At 40.2% G+C, this 19498-nt stretch overlaps 1 protein-coding gene across 1 annotated transcript in view; it reads left to right on the top strand.

The window, feature by feature from the left end:
• Window positions 1-7352, top strand: part of LRATD2 (LRAT domain containing 2) — a 70015-nt gene extending 62663 nt beyond the window's left edge. The window contains exon 5 of the transcript XR_011421402.1: window positions 6994-7352. The gene's annotated coding sequence lies outside the window, so the exon portion shown is untranslated. The remainder of the gene's footprint in view (window positions 1-6993) is intronic.
• The last annotated feature ends 12146 nt before the right edge of the window (window positions 7353-19498 follow it).

Below are 19498 nucleotides of genomic sequence, written 5' to 3'. Positions count from 1 at the left end.
TTCATAGTCCAGGGCTCATGATGAAGATGTGGAGAACACATATACATACGGTCGGGACCACCCTGCATAGTGCTTTAGGTTGTTCACTGCACAAGACCACTCAACCAAGGGCAAGTGGAGATCTGCAGAGACTGAAATCTAGTCTGTTCTCTACTTGCCCAGCAGTGTACCTGGTGTGGGACTGTGTTGGCTTGGAAAAGGGAGAGTCTTTCTTTAATTCCCTCAAAGTTGTCATTTGGGATAGCTGTGTCCTGCATACAACTAAGCAGTGGTTATGAAGACTATACAATAATATAGAAAAATGCTTTCACCAACTAAGTGAAAATTGCAGTATGTGAAACTGTTGAGCAATCTGAATATAACTATATGATGATTACAACTCTAACAAGGCCTATGCTCAGGAAAAATCAGATCTGAGATGTTGGCTTTTCTTCCTTTTATTTCCTTCTTTCCCCAATTTTCAGTAATATGGTTATATTGCATTTATAATGAAAATAAATATTTAAAAGCAAAATAATGCAATGCTATGTTTATACATAAAACTAGCTTTCTTAAAGACAAATTAAAGTATGTGTGTATGTCATATAAATGTGTACCAGGCTGGAGGAAGCAGACACAGGGTTATTGAATAATCCCAAATGGGAGTAGCGAGAAGTGTGTGAGCTAGAAATGGCAGGGACTGATGGAAGAGTGCTTCATGTGTGAAAAGATTAGATATGCATTCTTTCTCTACCATCACTGACCAATTTCCTTCCTTCATCATATACTTATTTCGACAATCAAATATTTATTTGGTGCAATAAGCAACTCTGTTAATATGAAAATACTTCTCTTTTGAAGGTTAAGCCATGTAGACTCCATAATGTGTATGAACTTAATTAGAGCGACTTCTAACCGAGAGTCCCATATGCAGCTTCCTTGTTATCAGAACTTCTTCAGACTGAGAAGCCCGAAAGGGAGTTTTGTGTGCTTTCTTGTTATCAGCTTTCTCTTAGTAATCACTGTTTCTGTAGAGGACCCACTTTAGAGATATTTGGAGTTTCAGAACTGAGCTTCAGAAGGATTGCTCTAATAATTATGAGAAAGATAACAGGGATGATGATGTAGACACTGATAATAATCAACAGTTGTTGAGTGCCTATTATATGCCAGGCACATACTCAAGTATCTTACACGTACCATCTCATTTAATCCTCACAACATTCTTACAGAGCAGCTGCCATTTCCCCCACTTAATAGATGAGCAAACTTGCAAGGGGTATGTAACTCGCCCAAAGTCACCCAGCTTTGAAGTGCCACCACTGGGGGTTCCATCCAAGTCGGCTTGTCTCTAAGACCTAAGCTTTTAACCACGACCTTACAATCTTTCTCTACAATAAAGGGAGGCAAACTTTTTACATAAAGAGATGGATAGTAAATATTTTAGGCTTTGTAGGCTAAGAGGCAAAATTGAGGCTATCATCTAGGTACTTAGATCAAAAGAGAGAACTAATTGCTACTAATTTTTAGTTGATGAAATTCAAAGCTTTATTTATGGACACTGAAATCTGAATTTCATATACTTTTCATGTGTCAACAAATATTATTTTTTAAATTTATTTTTAATCGTTTAAAAATACAGAAACCATTCTTAGCTTGAAGGCCGTCAGAAGAAAGCAGAGTAAGGGAATGCAGTCGTTTGACTATTGCCATTGTAGCTGGGATGTCCTTGGATAGGCAGTTGTGGATGGGAGTGGATAGGATGCTTAACTAACAATTAAAGGGGAATTAGTGACCTGGGACTTTGGGAGAGAAAACAAAAAGGATGTAGAATGCCAAGAAGGAGAATTCCACCTGTGTTGCCATCCAGCTGAAGCTTCCCCAGCACGGCCAGAAGTACTGCCTACGTTTGCCGTGAGAGGTGAGCTTCTCATTTTGAATTTAGCACTATGAGAAATTCTTCAGAGAGAGTGAAGAGAATACTTGAAATTGAAACTCATCTAGAAAATCTACATATGTTTGTTTAGCTATGGGTTAAGTTTAGATGTTATAATTAGTTTGGAACTCTGCCCACTTGTCTCTTAGTAACCCACTTGCTCAAGTAGAGGGAAGAGGAAGAAAAAAGAGAGAGCGAAAGGAGGACAAAGAAGAGATGGGAGAAGAGCTATACTTATAGCCCATATTTCCTTTATTCTGTTGTCAGGAACGCTAAGATTTCATCATACTCTTTGGGGAATTTATGTACTTACACAGTATTCAGGAATTCGGCCAACTCTAGTGAAGGCCGAGTGACAGTGAGAAAGGACACTGAGAGGAGATTTAGGACATGGCCTCATCCCTGTCTGGCTGAGTGACCTTCCACTGGTGGCTAACTTCTCTAAATCTCCGTGTCATCCTCTGTAAAATAAGGACAAACTCAAAATTGGGTGATGTTTATGACCTGGGACTCTTGGTTATATCCAAATTAGGACTAGCAATTGCTTCTCTAGAAAAAGATATCATGAACAGAGTGCAAATAATGTAAACGATCATATTTGGTCTTCCAACATTAGGCACACTCTTGAACTCACTTTGAAAGAGACAAGCCTTTGGAGTCCCTTGGGGACCCTGCATCACATTTTAGGAGAGAATACAGGGCTCCTACAACTAAGGTTCAATACCAAGTACGTTAAACTATATTGGAACACCGTAGTGAAGCCCCAGTTAGTACAGTTGAACCTAGAGGAAGAGGTGAGACAGCATGTAACAGCCTGCCGTTCCGAAGGGATTTACACACATCTCCAGGTAGCAGACGGACTCTTGTGGTTTCAGCTTCTTAGAATATCAGCACTGAAGTTGACACGAAGGACACAGCCAAAGAACCTATTGAGTCCTACCTCTGCCCTTACTAGCTGTGTGGCCTTAGGGAAGTTATCAAGTATCCCTGAGCCTGAGTTTCCCCATTTTAAAAATGGAGATAATAACGACTGGTAAATGTTGTGAAGCTCAGATTTATTCATTCATTCATCTATTCAATGAGGATTTCTTTTCTTTCTTTTTTTTTTGTGAGGAAGGTTGGCCCTGAGCTAACATCTGTTGCCAATCTTCCTCTTTTTGCTTCAGGAGTATTGGCTCTGAGTTAACATCTATGCCAATCTTCCTCTATTTTGTATGTGGGATGCCACCACAGCATGGCTTGATGAACAGTGTGTAGGTCTGTGCCTGGGATCTGAACTCATGAACCCCAGGCTGCCAAAGCAGAGTGCATGAATTTAACCACCATGCCACTGAACCCGCCCCTCAATGAGCATTTCTTAAATTCCTTTTATGTGCTAGATCCTAAGGATAAAAATATAAAATACAAGGTCATGTTCCTCCAGAAGCTCACAGATGAGGGGGAGGTGTTAGAGCGGTCAGCACAGACAAATCAGCGTGCCAGATGTTATGCTATAAGAGCAAAGAGAAGGGATGCCCCACCCTGCCTAACCTGCAGGGGGTATATACAGAAAGTATATTCCAGGCAGAGGCAGCAGCATGAATGAAGAACTAGAGGGAAGGAGAATGTGGTGTGTTTTGAAAACTGCATGTCTTTCTGTATTCCTGAAAACTGCAGTGGAAGGAGTGTTGGCAAATTAGGTGATTTCTGACACGCGATTAAAAAGTTGTGTCATTTTTATTTGGTCCAGTTCTCAGCCAGGTGATCAAGGTTATCATCAGTGACAAATCTCATCGATTGCATGTACCTTTGATATAATGCGATGAGAACGGCACTTCAACTATTGGTTTTCTCCCCCAAACCCAAAACCCCAGTCTAACTGATAAAAATATAAGACAAACCCAAGTTGAGGGACAGTACGTGGAGTCTCTGACCAGTAGTTCTCAAAACTGTCAAGGTCGTCAAAAACAAAAAAAGTCTGAGGAAACTGTTGGATGCCAGAGAATGCAAAGGAGACCTAATGATTAAATATAATATGATGTAAATTAATTAAAAATTGCTAAATGTAGGGGCCAGTCCAGTGACATAGTGGTTAAGTTCGGCGCACTCTGCTTCGGTGGCCCGGGTTCACAGATTCGGATCCTGGGTGCAGACCTACACCACTCATCAGCTGTGCTGTGGCAGTGACCCATGTACAAAATAGAGGAAGATTGGCACAGATGTTAGCTCAGGGTAATCTTCCTCAGGGAAAAAAAAATTGGTAAATGTAAATGATCCTGGAACAGAAAAAGGACATTAGGTCAAAATTAGTGAAATCCAAATAAAATATAGAGTTTAGTCAATAAGGATTACCAATCTTGTTTCCTTAGTTGTGATAAATGTACCATGGTAATGTAAGGTGTTAGCAATCAGAGAAATTGGGTGAGGGATATATGAGAACTTTCTGTATTATCTTGGCAACAAAAAGTAAACCTAAAATTATTCTAAAATAAAAAAAGTTTGTTTAAAAAATATACAATATTCTGTCTTTGACTCTTGGTTAAGAAATGGAAAATGCATGGTGCTGGCCCAGTGGCACAGCAGTTAAGTGAGCACGTTCCACTTTGGCGGCCCAGGGTTCACCGCTTCTGATCCCAAGTGCGGACATGGCACTGCTCATCAAGCCATGCTGTGGCAGGCATCCCACATATAAAGTAGAGGAAGATGGGCATGGATGTTAGCTCAGGGCCATTCTTCCTCAGCAAAAATAGGAGGATTGGCAGATGTTAACTCAGGGCTGAGATTCCTCAAAAAAAAAGAGAGAAGTGGAAAAAGCAAACAACTCTCCAAGGTATATTACTATCTCTGAGCATGTTTCCAACCTTACTCTTATCTGGGAGGAATTTTCAAATCTTCTTTCAATATAAGCTGTGCTGAGAAAAATGGATATTTCTGAGATCAGCTTGCATTAAGCCTTATTTGAAGTGCAGGAGTTCAAAGAGAAACATGAGATAGGAAAGGGTCCTTGGATTTAAGATTCCTGGGAACTCTTTTCATCTGACACTTAAATTGATGTGATAATGTTGCAATCTTTCTTCTGACATCTTGGAATCTGGGAGAAGTCCAATAGCATCTAGCACTTTTCAATTATCTTCGTAAATCCCAATCCTATAATTAGGGGGAAATGTTCTCTCACAAAATTGAAGAAGAAAAATAACGTGCAGTGGGCAAGCTCAAGGCAGTATGGCGGGATGTAAGGACTGTGGCGAGAGAGAGAACCGGCCTGGGTTCTAGGCATGGCTTGGGCAAGCAACTGCCCCGCCCCTTTATCTTCATTATAAAATGAGGACTTTATTTTTACTTAAAATAAAAATTCATTTTAAATTTATTAAAATGAGGAGTTTATTTTCTCCTTCTAGCTCTAATATTCTCGACTTCATTTTCTAGACAGTTGAAAACATGTTCAGGGGCCCAGCATCTCTTTTCACAAGGCTGAATATTTGCAGAGCCAAGAGGAATTTCTAAACACCCATTTAACACAGCTATATTTTGAAAGGCAATTTACTTTTCAGACTAATGAGTTTGGATGGTTCAGCCTAATGGGGCATAGTTTTCACAGAATTAACCAATCCACTCACCTCTTTTTCTGGTTTTGCTTAGATCAGCTGGATTAGTTCTAGGGAAAGTTGCTTTTTCCTTTCCAGAGTTTGCCTTTCAAAATGTACCTTTCTCAGAGTCTTCCTCTTTCTTGAATGCTGACCACAGACAGCCAGGTCTCTCCTGCTTCTCTTTCCCCTTCAGGGTGTAGCTACAGGCCTAATGGAAAGATCACTCAGCTGGACCTCCATCTCTCAAGAGACCTGGAATTTAGCCCTGACTCCCCCACTCCTTTCCAGTGAGACCGTTGGCAGTAGCTTTTCTTCTCTGAGTATCAATTTTCTTTTCTTTCTTCTTCTTCCTTTTTTTTTTTTTTTTTGAGAAAGATTAGCCCTGAGCTAACATCTGCCGCCAGTCCTCCTCTTTTTTGCTGAGGAAGACTGGCCCTGAGCTAATGTCCATACCCATCTTCCTCTACTTTATATTTGGGACGCCTGCCACAGCATGGCTTGATAAGCATTGTGTAGGTCTGCACCTGAGATATGAACCGGCAAACCCCAGGCCGCCGAAGAGGAACGTGCGAACTTAACTGCTGCGCCACTGGGCCTGGGCCGGCCCCCTCATTTCCTTTTCTATATAGTCAAGGAGGGACTATATCCTCTCCTTTGCTCTTCCTGCTCCCCTTCTAAGAAGGGACAGAGACACTGCACTCACCTATTCATTCTGTCAATCATTTCCTTAATCATTTATTTGTTTATTTCTTCACACACTCAAATATGTAGAAGGGACTAATTCTTAGATGCCATCAAGGAGCTCATATTTAAGTAGAAAAAACAAACAAGGAGGAATTATAATTCAGTGTAACAGTATACAGAAGGCATGAAGGAGCATAGAGGAGGAATAAGGAACCCAGCCTGCTCAGCAGGCAACACCAAGCTGTCAGGGTCTTTGCACTTGCTATTCCCTTGTTCGGAAACACTTTTCCCACAGATATACGGATAGTTTACTCTGCAGCCTAACTCAGTTTCCTGCTCAGAATTCCCCCTTCAGTGAAGGCTTCCTCTACTACCTCACCTCTCCCTTACTGTGCTTCATTTTTCTTCAATGACATTATATTTGGTTGTTTATCATCTGTCCATCCGTTGGAGGTAAACACCAAAAGGACAGTTAACCTGTCCTGTTAACCACAATATCTCCAGTACCTTGGTCCGTGTCTCGTGGATATTTGTTAAATGCTGAATGAATGAATGAAGGAATGCAGAGTGATACGTGACAGTGTTACAGGCTTTTAACATCAGCCCTGATATCAGTTCCCCCACGTTGAACCCAGCGTATATGGGGTTAAAACTAAAACCCACCACCCTCTTTCCTGCTTCTCTAGCTCCACTCTTATGTAAATACCTGTTTCTTTAAACTTGGACTCTTTGAGCTTTACAACTAAATGGGAGTTACAAATTGTCAAAAGCCCAGGTGGCCTGGAGTTGGAGGCGCACTAAAGTTTAGCTAATCATGTGTCCTTGAAGTTTGCCAGGAAAGCCGCTGTCTCAAGAATATCAAGAAGCGGAGGCTTCCCAGACCTCAACACCTAGACTCCCGGCGCTGGAACCCGCCTCAAACCAGAAGACGAGACAACGGCGAAGGACTCCCACCTGCCATCCTCCTATCTCACCCTCCCCCCGCCTTGCTGCAAGCAGCCTCTCAAGGCCAAATGCAGGCTGGTGGGAAAGCACCGCGCTGCACAAGCTGCATGTTCCCCCCTCCCCTACCCAAAACCCCAAATAAAAATCCCTACCCATTCCTCATCGGGGAGCTAGCAATTTTTGAGGCATGAGCCCTTGCTTTGCTCCCTGTGCCTGGCATAGTAAAAACCTTTCCTCTTCCACTCAAGACTCTGTTCTGGTTATTTGGATTAGCATCGGGTTCAGAGACCAAACTTTCGGTTACAACAGCTCCCTGGAGGAGACAGGTGACAATGTAGCTGAACTATTGAAAGCATTGAATAGGAGTTACCATCGCAAAGTCACAGTGAGAACAGGAATTCCGATGGAAGCAATATATAAGCAGAAGCCTGTAGGGATGGAGAAGCGTGGATTGTTACCCAAACAGCAAATAATTTGGTATTGCTGAGGCTTAGGGTGAGATGGCGATGAGAATTGCCAAAAGATAAACTGAAGCACATTAAAAATTTCAAGAGTTTGTTTGAGCATACATTATTCGAGATGGGTGGTGCCAAACCAAAGGTGGTAGGGAGCCCTCCATGAACAGGAGCTCAGGGAGAAGTTTTTACAGAGAAGACGTGGAAGCAAAACAAGGAAAGTTTATGATTGGCTATAGCTTAAGTAGTTGCCTTATGTGAGAAAGCCTAGATGGCTGTCTGTGATGGTTGTTCCCAAGTTTCATTTCCTCAGATTTGAGTGCATCGAGTCTGGCTCAGGTTTGGCTTGCTTACATAGGCTCCCAAGGCATTAGAGCCCCCTTAGCCTAATGGCCTCCTTGTTTAATTACTTCAACAGAGTGGTCAGCCATGAGGCTAGAGATGTCAGCAGGTGCGATCACATATGGCTGTGGGTGCCAAGCAAGGAAGGTGGGAATGAGGATAAGGAGGCTTTGGAAACCAAGTCCAGGGAGGAGGAGAATTCTCTCCTCTTCTCAGACCTGATTATGGCTTTTCCTTCAAATCGCCAGTGACTCCAACCTCCTTCTGTTGGCACTCCTCTAGATTGTGGTCTTTCAAACTCATTTAACTATGACCCACAGTAAGAAATAAATTAAACATGATCTTCCAATTCATAGATAGATAGATGGATAGATAGATACTTGATCCTTACTACATGCAATGCACTCTATTTTCTATTCTACTCTATTGTTTCATTCCTTTCTGTTTCAATTAATTTTTTAAAATGTTGGTTATTCTCACTAAACTGATTTCTCTAACCACTATTTTCAAACATGCTTGTAACTGGATCATGATGTAAATATATATATATATATATATATATATATTTTTTTTTTTTTTTTTTTTTTTTTACTGAAGATTACATTTAAAAAAGTCTGAGCAATACTGCTTTACATCCGAGGCTCAGGCCCAGACATGTCTGCATCAGAGAGCACACCCCAGGCAAATGGCCTTTGACCCTAAGTTCACTCAGATCCCATTCTGTGATGAAGAACCGGGAAGCCAGTTAATGGCCCTTGCCTTGAGCAGCCAAGGCTCAAGGAGTGGGCTGCCTTCTGATAGCATGCTTCTGAGCATACCAATAGCAGTTGCCTTTCAAAGCATGGTTGTATTAAATGAGTTCTTAAAATGACCTGATTCCAGGCAGGAATCCTCAGGGGATGTGCGTGAATTTCTTGTGAAGATCATCACTGTTGATATCAATCATCTTAGCAAAAAGCGTCTAGCAGATTAGCATTTGTCTGGCATGGTTGGAGTCTGCCTGGTTTATGGGTTGTTGATTTTAACTTGCAGGAGGGAAGATGGATTTTTGAAATAAATCTTTGCCTAAAGCAAACCAGAGGCCTTCCAGATCACCTTTCGTGAGGGGACAGGCAGTGTACCGATGGGAAAGAACATAGCATTATGAGTTTCCAGACCTGGAATTGAATCTAAAACTGTCTCCCTGTGTGGCCATGGACAAGTCATCTAACCTCTTTAGACTCAATTTTCTTACAAATAAAACAGCTCTAACAATACCTCCCTTGACTTCACGGAAGGCATTTTAGAGATAAAAACAATAATGTATGTAAAAGTACTTTGCAATGTCTCAAACTCTTATCCACATGATAACAGTTTCTAGTAAACATCAATGATGATAATTAATACATTCTTTCTAAACAACAATAAAACTACCATTTTTCAGATGAGGAAACTGAGGCTCCAGAGAGATTAAAAACCTGGCAAATGAAACAGAACAAAACATGATGAAGCCAAACTTCATACCCAGATTGTTCTGTTTTTAAAGTCCTTGCTGTAAATAACCGTGTTGTCAACTAGGCATTTCAGTGAACTGCCTTTGAGCTCCAAAGCTATGTGCTCCTTGATGGGGAGGCATTGTTGTCTATCTCAGGATTCACAATGGCTGGTACAGAGAACATGCTCAGTCTATGCTAGTTGAAAATAAATATCCTTACTCTTCCTTTCCTTCTGATACCAAACCTCTTAATCTCAAGTTCATGTGCCCGATGCACAGTAAGCCGATCACTGAGACATGGTGCTTGGAGATGGAGAAAGCTCTATTCAAATTGGGCAAAAAGAGAAGGCTGGAGGATAGGTTCTCTTAAATTTGCCTTCACAAGAGAAGAAAGCAGGGGGTTTTATAGAGCTAAGGGGTTTGGCAGAAGGTGTTTTGGAGAAACAAAGTATAAGTCCCCATTTCTTTCACTCCAGATAAGCCCTTGGGCAATCTGACTTCTGGGCATCAACAGCAGCTGGGGGCTGGTTATCTGGTGATGTAACTTCCTTGAAGTCGTTCTTTTTCTTCTGCTAAACAAGCTCATAAGTCCTTGTGACCCTTGAGTCACCCCTCAGGTTTTCTTGTTTAGAAAACAGCAAATTGACAAGATTAACTTCTTTTTGTCTCTGTCTACCTTGGGAACAAGGTTGAAAGGTAATCATGTTCTTCTAGAATATTTACAGTAACCCTCAGGTACCCAGCTTCACTTCCTCTTTTTTGGGGGGGACTCTTTGAATTATTGTTGTGATTTTTTTTGGTAGAAAATTACTCTGTCACTCTGCATATCTCACTGTCACATTTAGAATAGCAATAAGCGAGCAAACGCTGGGCTGGATTCGGGAATAAATTTGTTCAGGTTGAAAAATATATAATTAACCAATGTCTGTTTTGTTTATTTTCAAATGTGGGCACCAACAAGGCACAAATGCCATCAGGAACTCACACAGAGAAGGTTCACATGTTAGTGCTGTTAAAATGAACTTGAATTTGAACTTGAGATTGGTGTCCAGCTTGGTTGAATCACATCTGACTCAATTTGGGACAAGCTCATTGGTAGTTTCTTGTCTTTTCTGTGAAGGTCTTGGCTTGGCTCCAGCCAGATAGAGATCATAGCTTCTTAATTCAGAGCTTAACCTGTATTTATTATGCACACGCTACAGGGAAAGTCACTATATGAGTCCACCAGGGCTGCCATAATGATGTACCACAGACCAAGTGGCTTAAACAAGAGAAATTTATTTTCTCATGATTCTAGACCAAGGTCAAAGTGTCTGCGGGGTTGATTTTTTCTGAATGCCTTTCTCCGTGCCTTGCAGGTGGCTGTTTTCTTTCTATGTCTTCATATAGTCTTCCCACTGTGTGTGTCTGTGTCCTAATCATGTCTTTTTATAAGGACACAGGCCAGATCAGATTAGAGCCCACCCTAGTGACCTCATTTAACCTTAATTATCTCTTTAAAGATCCTTTCTGCAAATATAGTCACATTCTGAAGTACTGTGGGTTAAGACTTCAACATATGTATTTGTGGGGGACACAATTCAGCCCTTGACAGTCACAAAGTGGGACAAAATAAAATAAAAATGATGACAATTGGAACTACAAGTGACACTTCCAAGCTTTAATAAAATCCTGGGGTCTGAAAGTAAAAGGGAGACAAAATTCTTTAGGTTTGTGTATATTTTACTTTCAGCTAAGATATTCATTTTAATTTCTTTTTATGTTTCTATTGTTAAACTAAAAAACTCTCCTTTGCATTTGGGAATAGCAGGTTATTGGCTCCCAAATGTTACCCTTTTTCCTTTTTTTCTTTATTCAGGTTTATTGAGGTATAATTTACATTCAGTGAAATTCACCCCTTATTTTAGGTGTATAGTTTGAAGACTTTTGAAAAACATATACATTATGTAACTTGAACCACAATTGAGATATAGATTATTTTTGTCTACCCCAAAACAATCTCTAATACCCCTTTCTTAAACATTTAATAGAGTTCAAAAGTGAAACCATCTAGGCCAGTTAGTAAGGATGTCACTTAGCATTCAACTTCTTTGGTAGATATAAGACTATTCAAGTCATCTATTCTTCTTTAGTAATCTTTGGTATTTGTGTCTTTCAAGGAATTTGTCCACTTGTCATCAAATTGACTGGCATAAAGGTGTTTAAAATATTTCCTTAGTATCCTTTTCATGTCTATTGGAGCTGTAATGATGTCCCTTCTTTTATTTCTTCTGTTGGTTGTTTGTGTCCTCTTTTCTTATTTGATCAGAATGATTAGAGATTTATCAATGTTATTGATAGTCTGCATTGAGCAGAGAAGATAATACATGTCTGAGCAGATGAACAGTTTTTAGCAGTTTGCCTTGTAATCCCAGGATGCTCTTCAAATAAACCATTGCTGAAATGTGAAGGAATGCTAATAAGAAATTTGGTTTCCAAGATGAACCATCAGCCATGACAATGATGATGATTATAATTATTATAATAATAAATAAGACTTTGCATTGAGTATATTCAGTCCTTGTGGTTAGTGGTTACTATGGTTTATATCACAACTACTTTAAATTGATATTATAAACATAAAAATGAGACAAGAAGTATCTCAAACTTATATTAAGCACAGAAACCATCTATATGCTGCATTTCTTCCCATTTCTGTTACTCTTTTCACAGGAGGAGTATAGGCAGGGAGCATTTCTTGAATGGTCTGCTCAACAGTGGTATTGCTGTACCATTAGGTAACATCTTACTTAGGCATCAGGCTCAAAAGCAGCAAGTGAGTTGAAAATCAGTTACTGGTCCACCATCCCTCTTCTGAGGGGAAACAATGACCATAAATAACCTCGCAGAATTTGTGGCCAAATGATTTACTCCAAAATGCTGTTTTTCAAAGACTTTTTGGCTTTTGAGACTGTACATAAGAAAGGACCGTAAACATACATGGTCAGTGTTGCCCATGAAAAGTATCCTAAATCTCCCATTAAATACAGTATATCAGTTTTGTGTCTAGTGTCCCGTCTTTCTACTAAATCTAATCCAGTCAATTGTTCCTCCAGGGTAGAACAGATTGCTGTTACTTTATTTGAGCACCAGATGAAGTAATTGGCTTGCATTTAGGGATTCATGTTGAATGAAAATTATGCTTTCTCTCTTTAATTTTTGGCCAAGCTTGTATAGTTGAATTTGGGCAGATTAAATCAATGTATGTTTGATACAACTCTACCATAGAATACTTGCTTGAATAGTTTTACATGAGCCGACAGGAATAGACAGGAATAAAAATAAACACTAGTGCCAAACTACAGCCTTCCGAATCAGCGACACATTTATAAGAAGTTAAAATATATGCACAGAGATGGCAGAAGATGATGTATTCTGAGGTCTGCACAAAAACAAGTTAACGTGGCAACACAAGTTAATGAATTGGTTGTATCCAATGTGTTAACACTTCTCAGTGTGAGGTTTTGTACTTCTGTTTTTAAAAATAATTTGAATATATTTAAAAATGAAATCTGTATCAAATCCTAGGGCTCTACTTAATACAGTTTGATTGTCTCCATGATTTATTCTAGATGTAAGCAACAACTCAGCAACAGTAATAAAAACAACACGTTCATCATAATTAACATTTCTTGGGTGTTTACTATGTGCCAAACATTGTTCTCTGTACTTAAGATATTAACTCGTTTAACATTCATTTATTCTTTCAATAAGTACTTACCAGTCCTTTGCTTTGCATTAGGCATTGCTTTAGTCGGTGAAATTCAATGGGGAGAGATTTTGCCTTCCAGGGGACATTGGGCAATATTTAGAGACATTTTGCTTGTTATAGCTGGGGAGGTGCTGGCATCTGATAGGCAGATGCTAAGGATGATGCTAAACATCCTACAGTTCACAGGACAGCCCCCCACAGCATAGAATTATCCTGCCCAAAATGTCGACAGTGCTGAGGTTGAGAAACTCTGTTCTGGGTGACAGAGATACAGGAGTGAACAAAGACAAGATTTCTGCCTTTACGGAACTTGTACTTTAGTGAAGAGAAACAGGCTATTTAAAAATAAATATTTATCAATTACGCTAGAAGGTAATGAAGGTTTTGTACAATGCAGGAAAACAAAAACAACTGAGGAAGAAGAAGAAGTGTGTACGTGTGTGGTTGGCTGGAGGGTTGGGGGATGGAAATTGAGACAGTGTTTAGATAGGCCTTGTCTAAGAGGTGACTTTGAAGGACAGCTTTGAAGGACTGAGGGAGCTTGTATGTGGATATCTGGGGGAACAGTTACTTCCAGGCAGAGGGAACAGCAAGAGCATGCATGACAAGGAACAGCAAGGAGACCATTGTGACCTGAGGAGAGTGCAAGAGGGGACACAAGCTTGAAGGGCTGGAGGAGGGACGTTGTGTAGGGCTTGTAGACCAATGTAAGGATTTGAGTCTACTCTGGGTGAAAAGGGAAGCCATTGCAGGGTTTTGAGCTAAGGAATGTCATGAGGTGGTTTATGTTTCTAAAGGATCCTGCTGGCCTCTGCATTGAGAATTGACTATTGAGAGCCAAGAACCATTACGTAAAAAGGCAACAATCCAGTGGGAGATGTTAGTGACTTAAACAAGGGTTTCAGCAGTTAAAGGTGAGAGGTGGTTGGATTCTGGACATATTTTTTAAGATTGAGGTGGCAGAATTTTGTGAACGTATATGAGATGTGAGGGAAGAATCAAGAAAGTTTACTTTTTTGTTTGCTTGTTTGGGGACTGAGCCCCTTGAAGAATGGAATTGCTATTTATTGAAATGGAGAAGGCTAGGGTAGGAGTAGTTCGCGGATGAAAATCAGAAGCATCAGGTTTAATTTGGATATGTTTGGATATGTTTAATTTGAGGTGCCTATTTAAACATTCAAGTGGAGATGTTTGAACACTTGTAACCACTGTGAAATAGGCACTGCTATAACCCCCATTTTGCAGAGGAGAAAACAAGGATAAAGAGGTTGGGACGGCCCCATGGCCGAGTGGTTAAGTTCGCGCACTCCACTGCAGGCGGCCCAGTGTTTCGTTGGTTCAAATCCTGGGCACAGACATGGCACCGCTCATCGAGTCACGCTGAGTCGGCGTCCCATATGCCACAACTAGAAGGACCCACAACTAAGAATATACAACTATGTACCCGGGGCTTTGGGGAGAAAAAGGAAAAAAATAAAATCTTTAAAAAAAAAAAAGAATAAAGAGATTATGTAACTTGTATAAGATCACCCAGATAGTAAGTGGTACAGCCTGGATTCTGATGATACAAGCTGACACCTTGCTAAAAAGTCTCATCAACCTCTCTCTCCTGGGGTGGCATCTCTTGGTCTCCATTTCTGTGGATGGCTTTGACCAGCTCTTGGAGAGGGAAATTCTCTGCACCAAAGTGAAGTCTTGAGATAGAGCCTTTTATGCAGTTGGTACCTGAAAGTTACACTATCTTTGCCAACTTTTTCTTTGATTTATGCTAAAGCCAACCACAATGTAAAACCTAAGGAAAAGGTGAGAATTCCTCAGTTGTAGGTACCTTAGAAAATGATCATTTTTCAAGCATCTACATTAGAAAGATCACTTTCTGGTCCCACAGACAGACCTGCACAGACCGCAGGCGGACACAGCCTCCATCATTCATTAAACGTGGTATCCTGGAGCCAAAAATGAACTTTTCTAAGTGTGTGTTGAGCAAGGGAATACTGCATGCACGACCAATATCTCTGTGGTATGTCCAATGTCCCAATGGCTTTTTCACTCCAAAAGTTACGCTCATACATGATCAGAGCAGTAAAGAGGCCCCTTCTCTACTGCTTTAGTGGCTGTAGAGTCTGTGTGGTTTTACTATGTTCTTGTTTATTGTCTGCTCCCTGCTCTAGGAGACATGCTTCGTGAGGGAAGGGGTTAGTCTCTTCTGTTTACTGTCCACAACAGTGCCTGGCACCTATTAGATGCTCAGTGAACATCTTTTGAATGAAGAAATGAATGATCCTCATTGTAATCATCCCTAGGAGCTTGGTTCTATTTTTATCCCTATATTATAGATGTGGAAACTGACACTTAGAGAAATGGAGCAAGGTACCTGCAGCCACTCGGTAGCAGGAGGCAGCACCTAGTCACATGATAGCGAAATGTTTGTGGAGTTTGGAAAGCCCACCACTGAGAACACTAGCAGTAGCAGAGTCTGAGCATTGTCTTCCTGAGTTCAGTGCCCCCCTCTGCTGTTTGATCTCTCTGCATCAGAGTTCCATCTCCAAGCGGGACATGGTAGTAACAGCACACCCTACATCATACAGTTTCTGTGAGGATTAAATGAATTAATACGAATATAGTGCTTAGAACAGTGTAGCAAGTGCTATCATAAATATTAGGTAGTGTTAGTATATTTTGCTCTTTAACTTGTAACATATGCACCTTGCTCCCGTCTTCCGCCTCCACCACAATCCAGTTGTTTTGCATTTTCCACGTGTGGCCAACCTTTAGCAAGGTATTTGTTTACACATATAATTAGCTAAAGCGTGAGTGTGTGTGTTAAATTACCCATTATGTAAATGGCTTTGGTTTAGTAAGTAGAATACGTTAGGATATGGCTAATGGGAAATTATTTTGTGCAACTTGGAAAACAGAAGAATCATAAAAGGATCCTCCAGAGAGACAGTCTGATGAAGGTGTAACCCAATATATTTGCAGGTTTTTATTTTTAAATGATAACCAGCCACTAATGCAGTAATGGCCCAGAGCAGAACATTGATTTATCCACAGCAAGGTGGGTTGCGTTTCCCCGTTATACTGCCAGCTGTCATCTTCGATATTAAGCTGCCTCGCTTCAATCCAATATCGGTCAATCAGGCTTCTAAGGAGGAAGCTTTGAAACAGTGTGGAGGCTTTGTCATTTTCGTGGATGCATGATGGAAGAGTTTTTTGTGCTTTGTTTGGTAGGAGCCGCTTAGTTTTTGCTGAGCTAGAATCTAGCTTGTTATGATGCACCATGCAGTCAAATTCCTTAGCAGACTGGTGAGGTTCTTGAATTCTTTCAAAGAGAAGGCTTGTGGAGTTGGCCTCCAATGCCTGACGCAGAACACTGCTTTGATGTAGGCAAATCTCTCTCTAGTCTGGAAGCACTGGTCCCTCTATGCTGAAGGGGAACAGCGTTATTCAGTGTAAGTACATCACAGTGAAACAAATCCCTGAGGAAATAAAAAAAAAAAAAGGTGCCTAACAGGTAAAATCAAAAACACAATTTTACTATGGAGCTTTCCCCAACATCTTTTTTTCGGAAAAAACCCCTTAGTTTGATATTCAGATGTCAGAGGAGATTATTCGTTAAGCCTAAGTGGAAAATTCTTTCAATCATTCATTCATCCACTTACTCATTCAACATTATTTCTTATAGACTCACTATATGTTGAGTGTTTTGCTAGGTGACAGAGGCGCAAGGTGGATATGCAGTTAATAACAGGATAAAAAACACTTTCTGTCCTTATTTTCTTTATGAAAGCTGAGATTTCAAAGCAGATGTCCCCAAAGAAGCCTTATGTCTCTATGTAACAAACCCACATTAGGCACCTGCTGTGAACATGGATTCGTGCTAGGTACTGCAAGTATATAAATGTGATCCTCACATCTTAATGAGAAGAGACATAGTGTACATGTTCAAAGCTACCCTCCAATGGGTTCGCAATCTGTAGTAGGCAGAATTCTAAGATGCCCCCCTCCCCAGCTGTCTAATCTTAATCCCCAGGAATGTGAATATGATGAGATATCACAATCATGCTTATGTTCCATTTCATGGAAAAATGGATTCTGCAGGTGTAGTTAAGGTTACTAATCAGTTGACTTTGAGTTAATCAAAAGAGCGATTATCCTGGTGAACATAATCTAATCACCTTAAAAGCAGCATTTTCTCTAGCTGGTGGTATAAAGGAAGTCAGAGGGAGAGGATTTGACATAAGAGAAGTTGCTGAGAGGAAGGGGGTCATGGGGCAAGGATCAAGAGCAGCCTCAAGATGCTGAGAGTGGTAGTACCTGGCTGATAGCCAGCAAGAAAACAGAGACCTCAGTCCTACAACCCAAAGAATTGAATTCAGGCAAAAATATGAATGAGATTTGAAGCACATTCTTCCCCAGAGCCATCAGATAAGAACCCAGTTCAGTTGACACTTTGAATTCAGCCATTTGAGACCCTAAGCGAAGAACCCAGTAGAGCCTGCCTGGACTTCTGAACTCCAGAACTATAAGATTGTAAGTGGGTGTTGTCTTAAACAGCAAAGTTTGCGGTCATTTGTTACACAGCAATAAAAAAAGAATATGTCATTCTTGGCCATTCTGCATTTTTATAGATAGTTTGTGGTTAAGATGTCTTAACACTTGAGTGGATGCTGAAAGACATATGTAATTCTTTATGATTGATAATAAAATTACCTCCTTATGTTTGTACAAACCCATTTGCAAAGTGCTTTCATATACAATTTTCTCATTTGATTTTTCACAGCTTGTGAGGAATCGTCTTCTCCATGTTAAAGATGAAGAAAGTGAGGATGGGACATAGTGTGCTTTGCCAACTAACCATTCTAAGAAGTAGGAGTGGGATTTGAATTCAGGCCCTGGAACTCCCATTTTACTTGTGCCTACTCATCAGAAAATTGGTAGATTACCCTACATAGGCCATTTTTTTTTTATCTTGTTTTCTCTTCATTACTCCTAACATCATCTTCATTATTATCATCAGTAATGAGGGCATTCTTTGTCTTCTGCTTATTTATGAAATGCTCATTAACTATAAAATTGGCAGTTAACTGGAGCTGGCCCCATGGTGTACTGGTTAAGTTTGGCATACTCTGCTTTGGTGGCCCAGGTTCGCAGGTTCAGATCCTGGGTGCAGACCAAGACCACTTGTCAGCCACACTGTGGCAGTGACCCATATATAAAGTGGAGGAAGATTGGCACAGATGTTAGCTCAGGGCTGATCTTCCCAAGCCAAAAAAAAAGGAAAAGAAAAAGAAAAAAAATGACAGTTAAAACACATTTTTTGAAAAGTCAAAACAATTATTGAGTAACAATAATATATCATGGCCCTTGCCATGGAACATGGCAAACAAAATGACAAGCATCCTCTTGGTTATATACGTGATATGGAGTCTGGAAAGTAGAGTCACCAAGAGGATGTGCTTCTAACACATGTGAAATATATAAAAAGTAGAAATAGATTTCTTTTTCTGGAGCTAGCTTACAAAATAAGACAATCCAGCAATCTTTTCTCTATCTCCCTGTAAGTTTTTTTCTGGTTTTAGTGAGACATAATTGACATATAAGATTGTATTAGTTTAAATTGTATGACATAATGATTTGATGTATCTCTAGATTGCAAGATGATCACCACAATAAGTTTAGTTAACATCCATCACCTCACATAGTTACAATTTTTTTCTCTTGTGATGAGAACTTTTAAGATCCACTGTCTCAACAACTTTTAAGTATACAACGCAGCATTGAGGACTATAGTCACCATGGGGTATATTGCATGCCCAGAACTTATTTATCTTGTAACTGTAACTTTGAACCTTTTCACCATTTTCCTCTCCCCACTACCTGCCTCTGGCAACCACAGATCTTTTCTCTGTTTCTATGAGTTCAGTTTTTTTAGATTCCACATTCAGGTGAGATTGAACAGTATTCGTCGTCCCCTGTCTGACTTATTTCACTTAGCGTAATGCCCTCAGGTTTCCATCCATGTTGTCACAAATGGCACGATTTCCTCTTTTCTGCCTGAATAATATCCCACTGTATAGAGAGAGTTACATCACATTTTCTTTATCCATTCGTCAATTAATGGACGCTCAGGCTATTTCCATGTCTTGGCTATTGTGAATAATACCGCGATAAACATAGGGGTGCAGATACCTCTTCAAGCTAAAGATCTTGTTTCTTTTGGATATGTAAACATTTTTTATTTCTGTACGACCTTGTCCTTTTCTCTGCAAAATCTTTTTTGGGAAAGTATCCCTATTTCCAGATTTTTCTTTCAGAAATATAGTTAGGGCAATTTAATTTGTGCTGCAGAGACTAGATTCTGGG

Source organism: Equus caballus, chromosome 9 (assembly GCF_041296265.1).
Source record: "Equus caballus isolate H_3958 breed thoroughbred chromosome 9, TB-T2T, whole genome shotgun sequence".
NCBI classification, from domain to species: domain Eukaryota; kingdom Metazoa; phylum Chordata; class Mammalia; order Perissodactyla; family Equidae; genus Equus; species Equus caballus.
This window is presented reverse-complemented; position numbering and strand designations above follow the sequence as displayed.